This window comes from Bison bison, unplaced genomic scaffold (genome assembly GCF_000754665.1).
Source record: "Bison bison bison isolate TAMUID 2011002044 unplaced genomic scaffold, Bison_UMD1.0 scf7180017864080, whole genome shotgun sequence".
Lineage (NCBI taxonomy): Eukaryota > Metazoa > Chordata > Mammalia > Artiodactyla > Bovidae > Bison > Bison bison.
In genome coordinates this window covers 3,294,605-3,302,020 of record NW_011494652.1, presented here as the reverse complement: position 1 = coordinate 3,302,020, position 7,416 = coordinate 3,294,605, and positions in this window count along the sequence as shown.

Here is a 7,416-nt window from a genome sequence, read left to right as displayed (position 1 = left end):
AAATGTCCCCTTGGTATCTCTAATTTTCTTGAAGAGATCTCTAGTCTTTCCCATTCTGTTGTTTTCCTTTATTTCTTTGCATTGATCACTGAGGAAGGCTTTCTTATCTCTCCTTGCTATTCTTTGGAACTCTGCATTCAGATCCTTATATCTTTCCTTCTCTCCTTTGCTTTTTGCTTCTCTTCTTTTCACAGCTATTTGTAAGGCCTCCCCAGACAGCCATTTTGCTTTTTTGCATTTCTTTTCCATGGGGATGGTCTTGATCTCTGTCTCCTGTACAATGTCACGAACCTCATTCCATAGTTCATCAGGCACTCTATCTATCAGATCTAGTCCCTTAAATCTATTTCTCACTTCCACTGTATAATCATGAGGGATTTGATTTAGGTCATACCTGAATGGTCTAGTGGTTTTCCCTACTTTCTTCAATTTAAGTCTGAATTTGGCAATAAGGAGCTCATGATCTGAGCCACAGTCAGCTCCTGGTCTTGTTTTTGCTGACTGTATAGAGCTTCTCCATCTTTGGCTGCAAAGAATATAGTCAATCTGATTTCTGTGTTGACCATCTGGTGATGTCCATGTGTAGTCTTCTCTTGTGTTGTTGGAAGAGGGTGTTTGCTATGACCAGTGCATTTTCTTGGCAAAACTCTATTACTGTTTGCCCTGCTTCATTCTGCATTCCAAGGCCAAATTTGCCTGTTACTCCAGGTGTTTCTTGACTTCCTACTTTTGCATTAAAGTCCCCTATAATGAAAAGGACATCTTTTTTGGGTGTTAGTTCTAAAACGTATAGAAGACCTACAAGGAGATATCAGGATGAGCCTCAAATATAACCAGGGCTTCCCTGGTGGCTCAGATGGTAAAGAATCTGTCTGCAATGCAGTCAGATCGGGGAAACAGCTGTCACATCCCAAAGGACCTCACCGATTCACAAATGCAGAATTGGTGTGTCTGGTTATTCAGCAACTGCCACATCACCCAGACAGCGGGAGGTGGTGCTGTGGCGTGGGTTTCCAGCTCTGTGTTCCCGGGGCGGACGCTCCAGCTGCTGCGCGCCATCTTTCGTGAGTGGACAGACGCGCCTGTGTCTTGGTGGCAGTGGACTTCAGGATGGCCTCGATCCTCATGACCCTTTCTCCGTCCCTCCCGCGGTTGCCTGGGCAGCACATCCACGGGGGTTTGGACGGCTCATCGCATTCCTCGGCACTCCCAGGAAGGTCAGGTTCAGTTCAGTCTCCCGCTGTGTCCCTCCCCAGAATGTCACACGGTGGGGCGGAATGTTGCATGGACACGGCCAGGAAGCTGAGGGCTGGGGGGTTGGAGGGAATCACTGCCTGCGGTGTCATCGGAAGGGCCCCAGTTCGGCTTTGATTGATTGGAACACGGAGATGCTGGAATGCACGTGCTGCGTGGGGAGCTGGCAGCCGGCCCAACCCCGAGCCAGGCCAACCAGCATCTGTGAGCTCTTGCTCCCAAAGATGAGCCCCGGGGGGTTTCAGGGGGAATTCCAGCTTCACATCTGGCTCCCCATGAGTATAATATCCTTCAGATTCAGAGAGTCAGCGGATTCCATCCCCTTGGCGATGTGATTAGTTTGGGGAAAGGGACACGAAAGACTAGAATCCAGTTTATCCGACAGGAGTCCCTTCCAGGAGTTTCTGGGAAACACTGAAGAAGAGTCATCCTGCCCTCGGGGTGACGAGCAGGTGGGATGGAAGCCTGAGAGGCTGGGGCCCACTGTGCCAGCATCAGGGAGACCCCACCCCAGGCTTCACAGCAGGTATCAGAGCCAATTAGAGAAACAAGTTCTCAGAGACACCTGGATCCACCCACACCTGAAGTCATAACATATGGGGGCATTTTTAGTTACAAGATCCAACAAATCCCTTTTCCCTTTTATCCAGCTTAACCTCAGTTTCATTCACTTGCTGCTGAAGCATCTTCACTCCTGCAGTTACGCAAATGACAACGATACATATCTGTTCAGATTGTTCGGTTAGGATGGTCATCATCAACCCTGCCTGACTCAAGGGGAAAAGAGAAAAAAGAAAGATGCCGATTAGAAGCAGGTCAGGGAGCCAAGGAATTGACTGGTGCCCAGGGATGGGGCTGGAAAGATATAGGATCCGCTCCAGGGTCAGAAGTGGCCTGGGGACACCTCTCTGACTTGTGTATGGAATCTAGAAAAGCCAAACTCACTGAAGCAGAGAGTAGGGGACTTCCCTGGGGGGCCACTGGGTAAGACTCTGAGCTTCCAGTGCAGGGGGAGTAGGTTCGATCCCTGGTTGGGCAACTAAGATCTCACATGCTGTGGCCAAAAAAAATAAATAAAAATTAAAAAAAAAAAAAAAGAAGCAGAGTAGAATGGTGGTTGCCAGGGTCTGGGGATGGGGAAATGGGGGGAAAAGTCTGTCATAGATGAGTAAATTCTGGGTATCTGCTGCCCGGCACGGTGACTGGAGTTAACGATATCATCTTGCACGAGAGTAGATATCATGTGTTGCCAGCATACACACCATGCAATCAGGACGTAAGGGTGTACGTTCATTGCAGCAATCATTCCACAGAGTGTGCTGGTGTTAAATAAATCACCGCATTGTACACCTTAAAAAAAAAAGAATCACATTGTGCAACCTGAAGAAAAAAAAAAAAGCCTGGGAGGCCACTCCTACACAGGAGTCCTGCTTCACTAGAAAGGGGAGTGGGTGAGGGGCCACCACACAGAGCAAGCGCGTCGGCACGCCACACCCTTCTCCTGAGTCACTCGTCCCCTTCACGCCCAGCGTCTTGGAATGTCCGGGCACTGCCTTCTCCCTGGGTGCCTCATGTCCTTCTGGGTCCTCTCTGGGGCCGTAGCGAGGGCAGGGCAGGACTCCCACGCCAGATGTCCTGCTTTCTGCGGTCTTCAGGTCCCTCCATCTACATTAACCCGAGGACTCTGACATCCCAGCCCCCCGACTGGGTGAGTTTCAGACTCAAGTTAACGGTCCTCAGACTCCAGGGACCACATCCCGCCTCACGCGCTTTCTGTAAACACTCACTTATCCACCCGTTCCACTTGGGCTTAACTAACTTTGCGCCCTGGACCCTTAGGTACTCCCCAAACCCATTCCCACAAGTCACCCAGATGTTTTCTCATTTGGGGTTTGGAATTCCTGCTGTTCTCTCCACCCGCCCTGGCTCGGGTGGGACCTGGTTCAAGGTACAGAGGACTAGGGGGGTGAGGCAGGAGAGGGTTGAAAGGAGTTTCTTTAGCACAGCTCCCTGGGCTCGGCTGCAGCTCCTCAAGGAAGGGTGGGGTGGCCTCAGACGGAAGGAGGGGGGACCTTCCAGCCAGAGAAGCTGTGGGTGGTTCTGGGGAGCCCTCTCTAGCATCTGTACACTTGTTCTCTGCACCTGGGTCTCTGTTTCTGCTCCCAATGTGTTTTTAAGACACATTCCTCTTCATCAATCAGGTTATCAAAATCTAAGAGCTATTCATTTCTTCCATTCTAAAATGATCTCTTCCTCTTAGTGAATTACTTTTAATTATAATGCAGCTGTCAATTTCAAACTTCTATCTACTTCATTATTTATCTTTATCCTTTGTTCCGTGGGTCATTACTTTGGGGGCTTCCCTGGTGGCTCAGATGGTAAAGAATCTGCTGGCAGTGCAGGAGACCTGTGTTTGATCCCTGGGTTGGGAAGATCCCCTGGAGAAGGGAATGACTACCCACTCTGGTATTCTTGCCTGGAGAATTCCGTGGATAGAGGAGCCTGGTAGGCTACACCCCATGGGATGGTAAAGAGTCAGACAACCGAGCAACTAACACTTTCACTACTTTTCATTACTTTTCTCTTTCTTTTTTCATTACTTTTAATATGAACTTAAAGAAGGTCCCTTTCATATCTATTTAAGCCATGAGTTTATAATTTTTCACTCTCTTTTATTTTTTGGCGTGGGGGTGGAAATGTTCCACATTTGAACAATTTTTTTTTTTTGTCATTTACAATTTGTTTTTTTCTTCCTTGTCCAGTCTTCAAAAATACATTTTGGAGTCTTAAAAATGTCACCATTCCGTGATGTCAGGCTTGAACAGCTTTGTGATGGGAGCTCATCTTGGTATGGTGGCTGTTTAAGAAGAAAAGCCAGGCCGGGTCTGTGTTGAAATATTCCATTTACAGGGTGAACTCGGAAATAACACCTATAACCCCTGGAAACACTGCAGAAGTCAGCAGCCGCATGGGCCAGCTTTTCACCTCTGAAGGGACCTAGGAGGCTTGATAGCTGTTTGCCACGTTTCAGCATCCCTGAGAACAGATTCTTCCACTTAAAATGCTATGGCTCTGATAATTGAAAGAGTCTCCCATTGCCTGCCTCCTGGCTGTGCATTTCTCCTCCATCACCCAGACTGTTCCTGTCCTGACCCTGGTAAACCCATTAATCAGACTCGGGAACCATTTTTACATAGAAGTGGCCGTGAGTGAGGTACATGTGCGTGCTTGCATGCTGACTTGCTTCAGTCGTGTCCGACTCTTTGCGACCCCATGGATTGTAGCTCGCCAGGCTCCTCTGTCCATGGGATTTCTCCAGGCAAGAAGACTGGAGTGGGTAGTGATTCCCTTCTCTAGGGGATCATCCTGACCCAAGGATTGAACCCGGTTCTCCTGCATTGCAGGCAGATTCTTTACCATCTGAGCCACCAGTTTCCCTAAATGTCCCTCAGTGGCCACTCCAGTGCCACTGCCATGAAGGGGAGAGAGACAAGGAAAGGTGGCAGCAGGAGCAGCCAGACCTGGTTAAAATACACCACCCTGTAAACTCCATGAACGTAGGACCTCCTGGACACAGGCGGGGCCGCCTCCAGGGGCTTATGTGGAGCCCATGCACGGGGATCTTTGGGGCTTGGGCTTTATCAGCCTCAGCCCCTCATCCAGGGCTCGGTTCTCAGCGTCCTGCATTTCCCACCGGAGGACCTGCTGCCTCTCTGATAGGACTTCTCGGGTAAGTCAGTGTTCCTTGGTGCAGCAACAAAAACCTCCCGTGGCTGGGCGATAGAGGAGATTAACTGGAAGGAGATCAGAGAGCTCGCGCAGTCAACACCCAGACTGGGGAACCGGCTTGAAAACAGGGCAGGCAGGGGTCAAGAACTAAGTTAAATGTCAGGTTGCTGCTGTGGGAATGGACGACTTGCAAATGCCTCTCCTGCCCCCGTCGCGATGCCGCGCCCTGGGACTGAGGGACCTGGCTAGTGTAGGTGCTGGAACTGGCCCTCAGAGGCTCTGGGATGGTGAGGACTTAACAGGAGGAGACTCAGGGAACTCCTGCAGTCTCTGGAGGGGAGATCTCCTTGATTAACCAAGGCGTCCTGCCAAGAGGGACAGTAGGAAATTGCAGGGTCCGAGGAACCAGACTGGAGGCTGGGTGCACCCCTTCCCGACCATCCAAAATAGCCGGTGCGTGAAAATAGTGACCACTTACTGCGTCCTCGCTGCAGGTCACAGACAGCTGACAGGGCACAGTCATCTCAGTGACCCTCGTGAACCCGTAAGACCGGCGCTAGTATTGTCTCCGCTTCGAGGACGTCAACAGGGAGAATTAGAGTGACTTCACGATTTGACCGGGCTCCCCTGGTGGCTCAGACGGTGAAGAATTTGACTGTAGTGTGCTAGACCTGGGTTCGATCCCTGGGTTGGGAAGATCCCCTGGAGGGGGGAGTGGCAACCCCCTTCAGTATTCTTGCCTGGAGAATCCCCATGGACAGAGGAGCCTGGTGGGCTACAGTCCATGGGGTCGCAAAGAGTCGGACACGACTGAGCAATTAAGCACATGATTCAACCAGCGTGCACGGCCTGTGTGTGATGGCGGCCAATTCATCCGCCACCCTTCCCGTGTGACCCTGAGTTCCTGGACCTTCTGTAACATTTTCTGTCAGGAAAATAGAAAGAGAATTTGGTTTTTCTCATGATAAGATTTATTTTACGATATCGATAGCTGGGATGCACACCACATGTAATTTCACATAGCCATTTTGGCAGTGTGTACTTTTGCTCCATAATTGTATCTACAAAGACAGGATGTCTCAGAAATTCCTTTTTAGCACGCCTCCTCTAGAGATAAATGTATAGCATATTTTACGATGATATGTGCTGCAATTTCAAGCAGATTTCTTAATGAGGGTTGTTCTGACCAGACGTTCATGAGAACGGAACCTCCCCATAGACTAGCTTCTGGTTATGTGTATTTCAAACCTATTTCTTCTCCACCAGCCACGACCCACTCACTTCCAGTGACGTTCAGATGTCCTTACAGCTCTGGGCCTGCGTTTTTCTCCATGATGCCAGCCAAGCTGGCACAGAGGGTAGTGGCAATACCCCTGAAAGACATGCCTTTGCTGAGACGGCTTGCACTGACTCAACTATACGTAGAAGTGAGGACTGTGAACCTCATAAATTCCCATGAAGCCCACACTGCAGGTGCCACCAGCCCAACCTTCCCTTAGGCAGGTCCCCTGATACCTGTGGCTGTGCCAGCGTCACGTGGCCTGAAGTGGCAAGTGATGGAGGAAGAGTTGGTGTAGAGAGAGCCTGTGGTCTTAACTGGTGTAGAATATAGTAAATTTTATCGAAATATAATGGTGTGAACAATTTCTAGGGCTCCTCTTCTTCCATATGCAGCTGAGGGGCCCTGTGCTGGCCACTTACCCCGAGAGGTAAGGTCCCCTTCATCACCAACCATCTGCTTTGGATGGGCCACTTGGTTCCTGTCCAGGTCAGAGGAGGCGTGCATGGAACATGCAGTTTGGGTCAAAAGATAAGTCTTGAATCATAGCCTTCCTTCCTTTCTTTTCTTGCTTCTTCTTCTTCTTCTTTTTTTTGCTTCATAGTATGCGGGATCTTAGTTTCTTGACCAGGGATTGACCCATGCCCCCTGAAGTGGAAGTGTGGAGTCTTAACCATTGAACTACCAGGGAAGTCCTGAATCATAGCCTTTTATTCACTGGCTGTGTGACTCTGGATAAAACAGTGACCTCTCTGAGCCCCACTGCTATCAGCACTACACAGGTGTTGGTTATTCTTATGAGCCAAATGAGTGCTTACTAAGTGCTTACGGCATGCAAGGCCAGTACTGGTGCTGGGTGCTCCATAAGATGCCTGGAATGACTGCTAAAGAGCTTCCCACCCCTCATGTTCCCCTGGGACACACAGACCTAGGGATCCGAGCTGAGATGGGAAAGGAGGTGACCCAGGAATCAGAGGACATGGAGAGCATACCTGCCTCCGGGGGCTGTCTATCCCTGGCTCCTTCAGTGAACTCCAGGGGGAGGCTGGGAATGGGGGGTGCCCAGGAGAGGCTGGGATGGGGTGGGGGGCCTGGGGAGGCCAGGATGGGATGAGGGACCCAGGGGAGGGCAAGTTGGGCTGGGGGGCCCAGGG